The sequence below is a fragment of the Spermophilus citellus genome (genome assembly GCF_964194105.1).
Source record: "Spermophilus citellus genome assembly, chromosome: 3".
NCBI classification, from domain to species: domain Eukaryota; kingdom Metazoa; phylum Chordata; class Mammalia; order Rodentia; family Sciuridae; genus Spermophilus; species Spermophilus citellus.
The window spans coordinates 98,988,607-99,003,532 of record NC_138184.1 but is presented as its reverse complement, the minus strand read 5'-3'; the positions used below and the strand labels follow the sequence as shown (position 1 = coordinate 99,003,532).

General features: G+C 48.8%; 1 pseudogene across 1 annotated transcript in view; it reads left to right on the top strand.

The window, feature by feature from the left end:
- Nucleotides 1–6,439: 6,439 nt before the first annotated feature.
- LOC308645556 (transmembrane protein 132B-like) overlaps nucleotides 6,440–14,926 on the top strand; it is a 53,409-nt pseudogene continuing 44,922 nt past the window's right edge. Inside the window, exon 1 of the transcript in view lies at nucleotides 6,440–6,501. The product of the transcript in view is annotated as a transmembrane protein 132B-like (transcript). The remainder of the gene's footprint in view (nucleotides 6,502–14,926) is intronic.

Below are 14,926 nucleotides of genomic sequence, written 5' to 3'. Positions count from 1 at the left end.
TTTCTTTGGCTGGTGGCCATGAGGACCAACTGGGAGTAACTGTTACTACTCCCATTAGACACTGCCTTGTGGCTATCTGTCTTTTCTGCCACAGAGACCCATCTCTCTTAGCTCTCCCATGTTTTCACTGTGGATCTCACTCCCCAGAAGCCTGTGGTCAGACACCACTTCTTCAAAGGGATCACGGAGAATTTATCCAGCCTTGCTTTTCTGGATGCAGGAAAATTATTTTGTAGGGAGCAATAAATGTGGATGCTTGGGCATTTCTGTGAGGATGGGTTACACCGTGGTACAGTAACAAGCAAGTCTGAAATCCCATTGGCTTAAAACGTGTGCTCATTGACTCGCTCGAGAACCCCAGGTGACAAAGGAGCCACCACCTTGACTAAGGCCAGCCACCGCCCACCCTCTCCAAATATGGGGTTCACTGAGAGGCACATCTTAAATAGCCAGTGTTAACTATCTGCATGAGACACCCTGGTCTCATGTTCTGAAAGGATGGAGCTGAGTGCTCACAACTGCTTCCTCCTGAGAAGCAGGGAATGGCCTTGGGTAAGATGTTCAGATAATGGTAGTTTGGAGAATATGATGATGTATAAGTAGCAGAACAGGGCAGTGGGTTAGGGGGCCATTACTCCAGGAATGATCACTGACCACAGCAGCAAAGTGCTCTTGGAAGCTTCTGGAAAGTGCAGGCAAAGGCCCCACCCCATCTATGAGTCAGAATCAGTGTTTTATCAAGCTCCCTAGGGAGTAGGTACACACTGTAAGGTCTGAGGATTGTGCAGCCAGAGTATGTGAGCGTGAACCCCAGCTCTGCTGATTTCCAGCTCTGTGACCTTGGGCCACTGAGCTAAATTCTGAATCAATTATATGATCTTAAATGGGCTTAATGACAGCAGCAGTGCCACAGGATTGTGGTGAGGGTGAAATGAGTCATCACCTGGCCTTCTAAACAGTGTCACAGGGTAGGGTTCTGCAAGTGTGAGATAGTGGTGGTGAGGAGGAGAAGGAGGAGGGGGTGGTGGTGGTAGTGATGGCGCTACTGCTGCTGCTGATGATGACAATGGTGGTGATGATGAGGGTGATGGGCAGAGCACTCCTCTGCTCCCTACCCAGGCCCATCACAGTGATGGTGTTGATGATGGTGAAGCTGGGGGAGATGATGTTGGTGAGATTATGACAATGGTGGCAGTGGTGTTGGTGGAGAGGATGGTGGTGTGACTATGATCATGGCGATGATATGACAATGGTGATGGCTGTGGTTATGGTGATGATGGTGATGATGATGGTGTTGGTGGTGATGGTGTGATTATGATGATGGCGGTGATAGGACAATGGTGGTGGCGATGATGGTGCTGATGCAGCAAATACAGTTAAGGCACTGTGAGTCGCAAGGCATAGGAAGGTGCCCTCTGCCAACCTTGAACCCTAATGGAAGAATGAAATCTATTTTGTGGGTCTTAACCATAACGATGAGAGGAGTTGGGCATCCACCATTATTGCACAGGAAGTGGAATAAGGGCCAACGGTGCAAGGTGGTCAGTGCAGGCCCACGCAGAGCCCGGGAATCTCTTCTGCTGCAGCAGCGGGCAATGCTGGGCCTGGCCTTGGGGCAGTGCTCTGGACACTGTCCCCAACACCCCTCCCCTGGGCTCCCAGAGCCATCCCAACACCAGGGCAGCTCTGAGTCTCTCAGGGTAGCTCTCTTTGTCCAGTTCTGCATCTTTCTTGCATCTTTCTTGCTCAGCTGGTCGCTGTGGCTTCACTGTGGTTTGTTTCCTGCTGCTCCCCCACCGTCCCAGACGCTGTAGAAATGTGGATGCTACCCCACCCACTTGGGCACATGGAGAATCACTAGCAAATGTTTGAGGCACCAGGGATTCTTGCATTCACAAAATAAAGGGACTTTAAGGACGCTTTACCCCCTTCAAGACATGCACACGCGCACACACGCCCATACACAAAGCTAACAGCTTCTGGTTTTATCATAAAGTTGCTGCTTAGTGATGATTTCAAGAACAAATAAACAAAATAGCAAAAACAAAAACCTCACAATGTAACAAAGAAACAAAACCCAGAAGTCTCATGCCCTGTAAACTGTGATCAGCACTGCCAATGGGGTTTTGTTTCCACTGGAAACAGTGAGGTTGTGTTTGAGGCACTGTGAACAGCTTTCCCCCTCCTTGCGTGATAGAAATGTTCTTGGAAGGTACACCAAATTTAGTCTTTTAGTCCTGAGTCCTTTAGTTGAAAATGCCAAAAGAACCTACCTTAAGCAAACCATATCAAAGCCAAAATGAAAAACAAAATGTTTTAGCATGGCGTAACTGAGACATCCATGTGGGCTTCAGGCATAGTTGGATCCAGGAATCATGCAGTGTCACTGGATGATGTTCCTCTCTTCTCTCAGCTTCTCTGTCCTCTGTGCTGGCTTTATTTTGAGGTCTTCATCAGTATTACCAGCAGCTGGCCCACTCTTACATTCTTTCCATGCTCCCCTCCTGGAGTCCCCGCCCTGGGCGAGGGCAGTGCCCAGAGTGATGGGAGCCTGTCGGGCAGCTCGCTGCCTATGTCACTCAGGACACACTCGAGGGAAGCTCCATGGTTTGCAGTGCAGACTCTCTGATGCCTCCTGCAGTGAACAGGGCTTGAAGAGGGCAGCGAGTCAGGAGGGACAGCTTGCCCGCATCCCACCAGGAACACACCAGGGTGGCCCTCCTTGGGCATGGCCTGCTCAGCAGGGATTCTCTTCCTTGGCCTGGCTGTCCTTTGGGAAGCACCTGTCCTGAGACATCAACAGGAGGTGTCTTGGTGCCTGTGACATCCTGAGGAGCACCTGGAGCCAGATGCGTGGTGATGACCAGGTTGCGGAATGTGCTGGAAGTCTAGATGGTGCGTCAGCTTTTGTCTTTGCTACTGTGAAGTGAAGCCCTCTCCAGGGAAGCCAACCGTGATGACACCAGAAATCCACTATGTTAAAACGACGCTCAGGAGATGGCTCAGGTTGTTTTCTGACCACTGAGAGGCCACGACATGTGGAGTCACCTCACCCTGAGAGAGCCCGCGCTGCTCTCAAGGCGCTGAGGCCTCCTAGGCTCACTGTACTGACCACGTTCCTATCCTGCCAGGTCCTTTCCCACTGGCACGACTGTCACAGTGGCCACGTCTGCTTGGTACATAGCCCTGCGCTCCTCCCAACCCCGGGGCGAGGCATGAGCCTGTTCCCAGAGCAGTATTGCCTCAGTGTTCAGAACATGCAGTGGGTTCTAGTGTGTGTACAAGGTTCTGCAACTATCAGTGCTAATTCTCGAACGTTCACATCACTCCCACCACACAGACTGTACCGCCCAGCAACCTCCATGCCCTTCATCCTCTGCTCCCTTCACAGCCACTGATCCACGTCCCATCTGTTCCAGACATTTCACACACATGGAATCGTCAGATGTGTGTCCAGGCTTCTTTCTCTAAACATAATGTTTTTAAGGCTCGTCCTTATTGTGGTCTGTCAGTTCATCCTTCTCATGACTCAATGGCGTTCCATTGGACAGGCCAGCTTGCGGGCAGCCCATGATGGGATCTCCTTAGGCATCTGGCACTTGCCTTTACTCTGGGCACATTCACAGCTCTTGGACGAACATGGCCATTCTTATGCATTTCCAGGAACATGTCGCAGTCTTCCAAAGCCCTGTGGTCATCTCCTTGCCCATCTCTCCCCTTTAAGCTATTTGATGAGGTGCTCTCCAGGCCTCAGAGAGCTGTGCAGGTGAACAGTCGCCTGTAATTGCTTTTGACAAACATCTCCAGGGAGAAGATGAGCCCAGAGCCAGGCCACATACAGTCTTGCCAGTGGGGTGCTCCAGGGAACCCACAGACAAGGTGTGTACTGTGGGTGGTTTGGGAATGCGGGTGGGAAAGGTCTCTGGTGGGGTTCTCCTCCCTGTGGTGCCCACACTGCTGGTTTTTACTGGGAAGGTGGCATCATGCTTCAAAGCCATGGCAGAGCTGGAGAGTGGGGGAGTGGCCTCAAGTTAAAGTGCCACCAAGGCCTCTGTGTTTGACCAGGACCTGGCCCTCTATTTCTTGTATAAATGCTCTCCCAGTCATACAAGTGTTTGGGGCATCTCCAGAGCCCAAGAAACATTATTTTGACAGTGTTTGCCAGTTTCCTTGTGACTTTTATGGAGAAGAGAGTTTTCTGATGGCCTTACTGTAACTTTGCCCTTGGTGTTGCCTTCATGGGATGGAAGGGCCTTCTACAGAGGAGTGTAGAGATGCTCTCTAGGCATCGGACCTGGGGCTTCTACAGATGGAGCAGAAAAGACTTGTTCTGTGGTCGATGGTGGATGTTTAGCAGTTTCCGCAACCAGATCATTGTTTTAATGTAATATTGGACGTGGTAATTGCTCTCTCGGTGTGCCGATGGTACATAGGTACCTGCTTTAGGATTTTAGAGAGGCTTAACTTATTTACATTATTTTGAAATTATCTTTTCAAGACCCCATCCCAAGCTGGGTGTGGTGGCACACACCTGCAATCCCTGTGGCTCAGGAGGCTGAGGCAGGAGGATCACAAGTTCAAAGCCAGCCTCAGCAATTTAATGAGATTGGAGGCAACCTTGTGAAACTCTCTGTCTCAAAATAAAAAAAAATAAAAAGAAAGAGTTAGGGATGTGACTCAGTGGTTAAGCACCTCTGGGTGGAATCCCTTGCACCAAAAAAAAAAAAAAAAAAAAAATCCCACTCCGAGGAAAGAGCAGATGTCAAAACAAGAAGGTTGACTTTCCACCCTGTTAGATTGGGCTGCCACCTTTACCACATATTCCTTATAAATTTGATATTTTCTCTTGAAAAGTAGCTATTATTTGCAGGTTTGATATCACTGCAAAGCAAATCATGTATAAAATGGTACTAAAACTCATACTATCTTGGGAGGGTTGTTGGGGAAGCACAGAGGATGATTATTTGCATGCCAGTCATTTAGAACACCGCCCGTCTCCTAGTAGCTCAGTCTCAGTGGCCGCTGTGTTTGTCATTCAAGGCCCGCCCCCTCTCTTGCCCCTCTCCTGGTTTGGAATGGAGAGTGGGGGGGCAACTGAGGACACGGAGTGTGGGACCTGCCTAGTGCATGGCCTGAAGCAGGGACTGAGGAGAGGAGTGATGGACGATGGCCTGTTGGACCCTCCTGGGGAGCTGAGCCGATGCGGTGAACTTCCACTGCTGAGCTGAGTTGTGCATCCGTGGCCAGCTGTCTGCTTGGCCTTCCTCTCCAGCCTGGTGTGGAAGTAGCTTCTCCACCGTGGTCCTTGCATGAGCCTTGAGGTGGCTCTTTGGCCCATTCATTGAGTGAACATTCTGAGCTCCACTGTAGCAGCTGCATGGAGGGCTGTGCTCATTGCACCTTCCGCCCCGAGGTGGGCACAGATGGCCTGTTCAATGTCCATAAGCTCCCTGTGGAGTAGGGGCTTGTTTGTCCCTGTTTGCAGACCAGGGAACCTCTTCATGGGAGCTAACGTGGGGCAGAGGCTTCCCAGACTGTGAGAAGGCTGGACTGTGCAGGGGACAGAGAGAAGGGGACAGGAGAAGGACCAGGAGGTGGGCAAGGCCCAGGTGACCCTCCTCAGTGAGTGGAACCCTACCTTAAGAACAGTAGGGCACTTTCCAGGAGTTTTGATCTGGCAGAGAGATAGTCTGGGTTGGAGATCTTGAGCCCTGTGAAGAGAGACCCAGGGAGAACCCCGGGGCCAGCGTAGCTGTCCAGGCCAGAGGCGCTGGGAGGGCAGGGGAGCTGGGAGAGGCAGGAAGTTGACAGATGGAGATGAATTAGGAAGACAGAACCCACGAGCCCCCAGGGGTCATCAGGGTTTGCAGGGGAATCTCTGAGGTCGCGAGAGGTGAGGGAGGGGCCACGGTGCCCAGCCCAGGTGTGCAGAGGTTTATGATGTGACGAGTTCTCCTTTGCTCTTTGTGCTGTTGTCTTTCTTCATTTGAAACAAAAATGAAGCATGTGCTCCCTGTGTACTAAGCGTGTACTAAGCCCAGAACAGGCAGTCACTGCCCAAAGGACCCTCAGACCGAGCCCTGGAGAATGCTGGGGAGAAATCCTGTGCCAGTGTGAGCAAGACAGATGCAGGAGGTACAGGGTGTGGGAGGAGGTGGAAGAGGGAGCAGCTCAGTGCTCCTGGAGAGGCTGGGTGCCAGGAGAGGGTCTGGCTGCCAGATGTGGCTCTCAGTCTGGCTGGACCCCACTCTCACATGGCTGCATCCCTGCAGGCTCTTAGGGCAGAGGTGGTGCTGGCCGACCTCACCTGCTCCCTGGGATCCAAGCTCGCTCACCGGCTCCTCTTCTCTCCTTCAGGACACGGAGGTTTTGAACACCACCATTCTCACAGGAAAGCCCGACTCGGTCCCTGTCAAAGTCACGGGGATTCAAGAGGACAGTTCCGTGGTGGACGTGTCAGAGGCTGTGGAGTGCAGGTCGGCCGATGAGGACATCGTGAAGGTACGTGAAGGCTTCACCTGTCTCCCACGTGCATGTGGCTATCATGGCTCACTGTGCCCAGCCTCCAGATCTGGTGAGCACCCTGTGCTCCGAGGGTTGTGGGCCAGAGTAACCTCACTAAGCAGCAAATGGCTGAATCAGAGACACCTGGGTCAGACAGCTTCTGTGAATGGCCGAGCTGCTCCCCTCTGCCAAGCCTGAATCTCAAGGGCAAATCTGTGCCCACACTCAGTTCTATCTCCCTCCCCCTCCTCCCTCTCTTTCTTCGTAGGGTGCTGTTGTCTTAGCATCAACAGTCCCCATACCATCTCGATTGGTCCAACTCTCTGTGCCCAATCATTTTATTTACTAAACATATTTTCTTTAACTACCTCGCTGTTTTGGAGTGGCTGGTTGGCCCCGCTGGTTGGCATGTGGTGTTAATAAATGCCTCCCTGTTTCAAACTTAAAAACAGATTTGGTCTCATTACAGGATAATAAAACTCATGAGCCTGATGTACTAAATTTTTGTTAGTAACATTTTGTTAGTAACATTTTGTTATGCTCGAATTTGGGACCCCCAAAGACCACCAGAGACCCAAGATCGATGTAAGCAGCAAAGAGGTGTTTATTGCAAGCTAACTCGATCCTCCGCATGCACACACAGCAACTGGTGATGCTAAGAGGCCCTGAGCCCAGGGTTTGCAGCATTTTTATGCATTTTTTTGGAGAGGGCAGGGACTTCACATACATCATAGCAAATCATCACACACCGCAGGAAAATCAAATAACAACTCTAAAACATGATTAGCATATTCACTGGGGGGAACAAGTTGGGTAAGGGTGATTGGTCAGTACAAAAGGGGTATTCATTTTAACTGATTGGTTTAAGCCAAGAGAGGTGTACATGCTGAACTACATGGTTTCCCAACATGTTATCAACCACCATAAACTGGGAGGGTCATCTGGCATCCCAGGTATTTCCCTGTCTCATGCTGATTGGTGGCTGCTAGGGGGTTGCTATGGATCTCCACCTAGCCTGACTGAGTCAGGCACACCTGGGGCAGCAGATCTCTCCTGTTATTTGTAGATAAACAACTTAGCAGGGTGGGAATGTGCTTAGGAGTGCTCTGTGGGTTTTTCCAAGGACAAAGGTCATGTCCCTTTCTTGGACAGGCTTTGCTCTGAGATAGAGGCTGGCTTTTCACTGTCCCTCCTGATAGATACAGTTTTGGAAGAGGACAGGTTTTGCCTATTACAGCCTCATGAAAAAGCAAGTTCTTTAGCAAATGATTGTTTACTATTCTAGGTGTGAAATGGAGCCCACAGATCACCAAACTCAGCCCTGCAGTGGGACAGGTCCTCTGGCCGACCCTGCTGCCTGTGTCAGTTGGCCAGACTTAATTAGACAGCTGTGATACACAGGCTGTGGCTTCACTCTTAATGTACGTAGTCATTTTGCCGTGACTCCAAGATGGAAGGAGGTGTACACAGAGCCCTGTGCTTGCCTCAGCCTCAAACCAGGGTCAGCCCTGGACGTTGGCACAGTTGTTAATACTCTCAGGAGAGCCCTTCAATCTGTGGGGCTGCTGCTCATCTGCTCCTTCACAGCACAGGGAACACCATGGGGCCCGAAGGATGAGTTTGCTGGGTCCCCAAAAATCTTCATGCACTGGAGGTTCAGTGGCCTGAGTCTGGGATTGAGATGGCAAGGAAGTGGGAATCCAGGAAGATGCAAATTATGGCAGTACATAAATTAGCTTCTTCACCCTGGGATGGAATGACTTTCAAAGGACAGAATCTGAAGGCATAAATATTTTAAAAACCTGGGACCTGACCCTAATTGGGCAAAATTGGAGGGGATGAATGTCAAGTTTTAAGTCAGCAATTACTCTGAAGTTAAAAATTTAAAAAAGTAGGGAATGCGTCTTGAGAGTGTGTGTGTGTGTGCATGTGCATGCGCACCTGTGTGTACGTGCATTGTGTACGTACATGTGGCTGGCTGGCTTTTATTCTTTAATCATTATGGTAATGTAAAAGTGGACAAATTGGCACAGAAATTTGGATTTCTAGTTTCTAATGAAACTAGAGATCATGTGGTCCTGGGCCTTGGGTCCACGTAGGCTGCACCTAGAGTTGAGTAGAGGAGACCCTTTGTGTAAGGCCTGCATCGCCCCCCTCCCCCAGCTCACCACAGTCCCCACTACTCCCTCTTGTCTCCCCCAAGGAGGTGGAGGGACATTTGCCACCTTAAGTCATACTTAGGAGGCTGGCTTTCTGAACTTAGATTTTAGATGAAAGTGAGTTTTTTCTCATACTGTAGTCTCAAAAAAAGAGAGAGGAGCAACAAATGATCTACTTCATTCTGTCATCCTTCAGGCCCTAGAGGGCACCGGAAAATTGGATTGTGTTCTGCCAAAGAATGTCTGGGTCTCCAAGGGTTCTTGAAATCAAATCACAGGAGGAAAGACTACAGCAAGGGCTAGTGTTTAGCCTGGTGATGAGAAGAAGAGGCCCCAGGGTGAGGTGCTGACAGCGGCTTTTATGTCTTTCAAGGGCCATTATGTGAAAGAGGGAGATTTGTGCTTTTTGTATTCCTAAAGTGGAAGTTAAAAAAGACCATTTTCAGTTCAGTGTAAAGGAAGAACTGCAGAGGTGGTGAGTTCTTTGGTTAGAAGCATTCAGACAGACAATAGGGTTCACATCTTAACTCCACCTTCCTTACCAGACGTTGGGCAAATCTCTTAACTCCTGTGAACTCAGATCCTTATCTACAAATGGGGATAATAACGATATGGTTGAAAGTTACCTTCTATAGAGATTTGTTTTAACATCATTGTGTAAGGTAGAATGAACCACAATCAAAATAGTCCTGGAAAGCCCATTAGAGGAGACCTGGGCTTTTGGAAGTTCAAAAGACAGTTGATTAAAAAAATGTTTTCCTTGCTTTAAGCCACAGGCAAAGGGCAAGGGTTAGTCTAAAGGAAATGCTGGGGCGGGGGTGGGCCCAGGTAAGCTGGCCTTGGGCAGCCGCCTTTTACTCTTTGTGTCTTCTGGTGGAGGTTTCATCTGGTGGCAGTCTAGCTGTTCTGAGCATGTCTAATTGGATTGCTGTTTGTTAGACCTGTGTGATGAAGTCCCAGTGTGAATTTGGGGAATAATTGAATGAGAATGTATGTCTACAGGAAGTCACAAAGTATTTGAGCCATCATATGTCAATGTTGCACTGATAGATGTGCAAATTTAGATCCACGCGCATATGCATGTCCATGATCACATCTACAAATCTTAACCTCTACTTGGTTGTAGGGCCGCAGTATCTATGGCTGTGTCTATGCTGTTCCCAGCCCTGAGCACAGTGTCTGGAACAAGTAAATGTTGGTTGAATATTCAAACAAATGAATGCTAGGGATTCCTGGAGGTGGGAAGAGATACCATGCATGAGTGGCTTTCTCATCTTTTGGGGGCATCTCCATCGAATTTCCTGTTAAGTGCATATAGAGCCCCAGGAACTATCAAGGTGAAGTGCATGTAACGTGTTCCCTTAGCAGTTTTCAACAGCTCATGAGTATTAAGAGGCACCATTGGTTGAGAATTTATTAAGTGCCAGGTACTACCACGATAAGGACATTTGTGCTGTTGACCCACTTCATTTTCATACGGACTTTTAAGCTAGGAACTATCAGGGCCTGGAGTTTGCACACCAGGAAACAGCAAGTAGAAGGGCAATTCCACTCCTTGTGCTCTAGTGGATGTGGGGGTTGGATCCCTTCCAGGGCCTTCAGACCCGTGCATCCTGAGTGTAACTCTAATGTCATGTACCACACTGTGTGGGTGAGGTGGCAGGGACAGTCAGGGAGTCACTTGATGATGGCTTACTCTGGATCTATGAAGGACCTGTTTCCACCCACAGCACTTGTAAGATGTGTGTGTTAGTCCCTGTGGTTGCTGTAGCAGGTCACCATGAACTTGGTGGCTACCCATGGTTCTGGAGGTGGGAAGCCTGCGAGAGGCTGGTGGAGCCACCTCCTCCTCCAGCTTCAGAGGCAGGCTGCCTTCCCAGCTCGTGTCCTCCTCCATCTCAAAGTCAGCACTGTGACGCCTTCACCTCTCCCCATGGCCCCTGATCCCATCACCACGTCCTCTTCTCTGACTGCAGCCCTCCTCTGCCCCTCACGAAGACCTGCCCAACAACCACCCCAGTCTAGGTCCTTAAAGGCATCTGTGACATTCCTTTGCTACACATGTTGCATTCCTAGGGCTGGTGTCACAGGTTATACAAATGCGGTGACTTAACACATGGAAATTTTTCTCCTGGAGGCTGGGAGCCTGAATGAGGGCATTGGCAGCCCTGCTTCCTCCAGCGACTCTGAAGAGGGTCCGCCCTTGCCTTGCACAGCTTCTGGGGGCTCTGGGCATTCCTGGGATTATGGCCTCCTCACTTTAATCTCTGCTTCCCTTGTCACCTCTTACCTGTGTCTCTGAATGACCTTCCTTTCTCATACTGGAGCTTGTCATTGAATTTGGGGTTACCTTAATTCAGGATGATTTCTTCTTGAGATCCTTAAAGTTTACCTCTGCAAACCCCTTTTTCAAAACAAGGTTGTGTTTCTCTACACTTGCAGTTGTCTTGTGTCAGTGGATTGTGGCTTCCAGAGTCACCGAGGCCAGTCAAGTTTCTCAGCAGGAGATGAACTTGTACATGCTCCCAGAGAAATAAATATAAGTTCATGCAGATCTCGAAATAGTGCCTCCATCCTGTGGCTGCTATGAATAAGTGTCTGGCCTTCAGGTATCAGCTGGACTCATAATATGGAGATGTTAAAGGGCCAATAACAGAGCACTAACACGTGAGAGCCTTACCTGCCCAGGAAGGGTCTCATCTCCACAGGTGACCTGGGAGGGGTCAGGTCAGGCAGAAGAAACAAAGTCTGCTGCTCAGCAGCCTGTGGGCTGCTGATCACCAGAAAGCCTGGAAGACCTGGTCAGCACCTTGGAGAGCAGCCTCACTCTGGGGATAACTGTATCCCTATGAGGGCTGCGAGGAGTTTCTCCAAGAGGCTAGACTTTCCAACAGGATGGGCTGGATGATGGTGTGTTCTCAGGGGGGCCCTTACAGAGATGACATCACTGACAGGCACCTCACCCTTCAGGTGTGAGGGGTGCTAGTCAGGGCGGCAGGTCTTGGGCTCAGGCAGAGCTAAATTGTAGGCTTGGGTTGATGTGGATTGTTTCTGTTGTTGTTGCAGATAAAAGAAATCCTGATCCAATGGCCCCGGCTAATGCTAATTCTACTTGGAAGAACACAGAGAAAAATTCCAAAAGAGGTTGCAGGCCATCCTTTCTCCTTTAGCAATGCTTCACAAAAATTCCCCCCAGATCCATGGTTACTCTATTTCTGGCATGAATTTCCCTCCTTCACACGCTGCCAGGAGCCATGCAGCTCAGAAGAAGTTGTCAGGCAGTTTGGATGTTATTGCCTAATTTTGTCCTTCTTTATGCTGGTAATTTGGACTTTCATTGTTCCATTCTAATTGGAGATGTGTCATATATTTCCTGTTGGCCAGGGATGGGCACTGCTGCCTTCTCAACCTTTTGTTCCTGTCAGCTTCATTATGATTTCAATATTAATTAGATCATTTGTTCTTCTCTGTCTTTGGCATCTCTAATTAAGAACTAACATCCTGGAATTGTTTCTGCATAATTCAGGGAGATCTTGGACAATCCCGCATGAACCTGCACACCTCTGCATTCACTTGCCAAGGACGCATGCCCGCACCCCCCCCCCTCCTGGATACTCTCATTTGCTCTTCCCTGGCCAGGCCCTGCTTGCTACAGGGTTGGGGTTTGCTGGAGATGTGGGGCTGTGACTGTGCTACAGATTTCAGGCCTGGTCAGGTATAATCCCTAGTGTCCGGTGTCTCCTGAGGACATATTTATTCTGTGTTCAGTAGGAGGGAAGGGAGCCCTCCATTGTGCTTTGGTTCTTGATTCACAATCTAAACCCCCATCATGCAGCTTTGGTGGTAGGGAGGGTGTGTCGGCTTCACTGAGCTTCCAGAAGAAACTCAGAGGAGCTAAACAAAGTTCGTAAATTAACTGGATCACAGAGCCGTGAGACCCAGACACAGACAGGCATGGTCCAGGCACAGAGGCCATGTGTTGAGGCTGCGGCCTCCCTCTGCCATTTTCCTGTCTAACAGCTTCATGACCACACAGCTGACACTCAATGAGCTGCCCATGTTTAAATGGAGGGTTTGGTATATTTTGATAGTTTTGTGGGTGTAAAATCACCACCCAAATTGGGGCAGTGATATCTTTAGCCTTTGATCTTTCTTCTTGCTTCTTTATGATCCCTTCTCTCTTGCTCTTCTCCATTTGTCCCATGTAATCACTCCCTGACAGTTAATTTTTATTTTCTGGAGTTTCATATAAATGAAACAGTAAAGTATGTTTGTTATCTCCGTCTTCATTGCCCCTCTTCTCTCTCTCTCTCTTCTTTCCCTCAGTATATTTACTTGAGATGTATCCTTGCTGGTATGTGTCTCCATAATTCTTCTTTAACTGCTGAGCTGTATTCCACTGTGTGAATATATCACAGTTTGTCCCCGTGGATGGACATTTGGGTTGCTCCTGGTTGGGCTAATGCTGCTGGGAGCATTCATGCAAGCTTTTGTTTGTCATTTCTGTCACTTCAAGCAGTCATTTCTCTAGGAAAAGAAGAGTCGCACAATACACCGAAGCACATGTTGAACTCCTTAGGAGTTGCCAAATTGTTTCCTGAAGTAGTCATGGAATTTGCTTTCCTGCCATGGGTGTCTGAGAGTCCTGTTACCTCCACAGTTATGCCAGCACTTGTTGTCATCGTCCTGTTAATTTTTGCTATTCTGATGGGTTCAGAGAGGTGGGACATATTGGTTTTAGTTTGCATTTCCAGAATGATTAGTGCTGTGGAATGTCTTCCCACATGCTATTTGACACCTACAGATATTTGGTAGAGTGCTGCTCAAATTTTTTGCCCATTACAAATTTTTAAAAATGCTTGTGATTGATGTTATCAGGTATGATTTGAGAGACTTCATCCCAGACTTTGACCTGTCTTTCATGATCTTTCATCTTTTGAAGAGCATAAAATTTTCACTTGGTGAGATCCAATGTATAATTTTTTTCTTTTATGAATTAAGCTTTTGCTGTAGAACCTAAGCAATAATTGCCTCATCCACATTCACAAGATTTTTCTCACATTTTTTTCTAAATTTTCTAAATAGTTCAGCTGGTACATTTAGGTCTGTGATCCATTTTTTGAGTTATTTTTCATGAATGTGAAGTAAGGGTCTAAATTCTTCTGTTTAGCATGGATTTTCTGGTTGTCTCAGCACAATTTGTTCTCTGTCATTGAAGACATTCTTTCCGTGTTGAATTATCCTGGAGTCCTTGTTCTCTGTAAAGAGAGCTTTATTTCTGCCTTTCTTGTCTTGTTGGCTTATTGTCTTGCTTAATCACCCTGCTAGGCTTGCCTGTGAAGAATCCCTCACAAAGCCTTGACCAAGTGGCATGAGTGGGTGTCCTCCCTCAGCCCTGATCCTGGGGAGAGGACGCTCTCCTGGCTCCAGTAAGTTTAACTCTAGCAGTTTCTGTTGCTCTGCACATGACTTTCATCGAGTGGAGGAATTTTCCTTCCAATCCTGTTTGTTTGTGTTTGTTTCTGTGTCTGTTGAGATGACTGCATGGGTTTTGTCCTTTGTTCTATGTGGGGTTATAAGGCTCTTTCTTAGAGAAAAAGAGCTTTGAAGTATTTCAAAATTCTTTTTTCTTGATAAAGTGGGAGATGACAGCACCATGGGCCAGCTCTTTTTGGTTGTTTTAATTTTTATAACTAATTCTTCCTTGTTTGTTCTCTAATTCCATAGGAGAGTGGGAATGTTGCACCAGTACTGTCTTTGGTTATTTAACAACACTGAGAAGGAAACGTTCTGGGAGCCGGTTCTTTGGTGAGCTGATGATCTCCAAGTTCCCAGGACAGCATACTTGTCCAGCTGTCACCCACAGCTCCAGCTCCTCCCCTGTCACCTAAGGAGTAAGTGCGGCTGGGGGAGTGTTCAGATGGCACCATGGATGTACCAGAGGGAAGGCGCAGCAGGAACTTGGTGTGGCCCTCTCCTGAGATGCAGGGCTCCCTGCTCAGCTCTCTCCTGTGGTCGGCATCCAGTGGCCCTGCTGCTGGTGGACTGGCTGTGCCCTCCTCCCCTCAGCCCTCCAATGGGGCAGGACACTATCCATCTGGCTCCTCAGTGCATCCTGGTCACCTGCCACTGAGCCTGGCACCAAGCAGCTGCTCCACAAACAGATGCTGAATACAGCCTCTGGCCACTCCATGGGGCCCGAAGAGGACAGCACTGCTGTGGAAGGGTGGGGCTGTGCAGTCAGGGACGCCGGTCTAGACCTA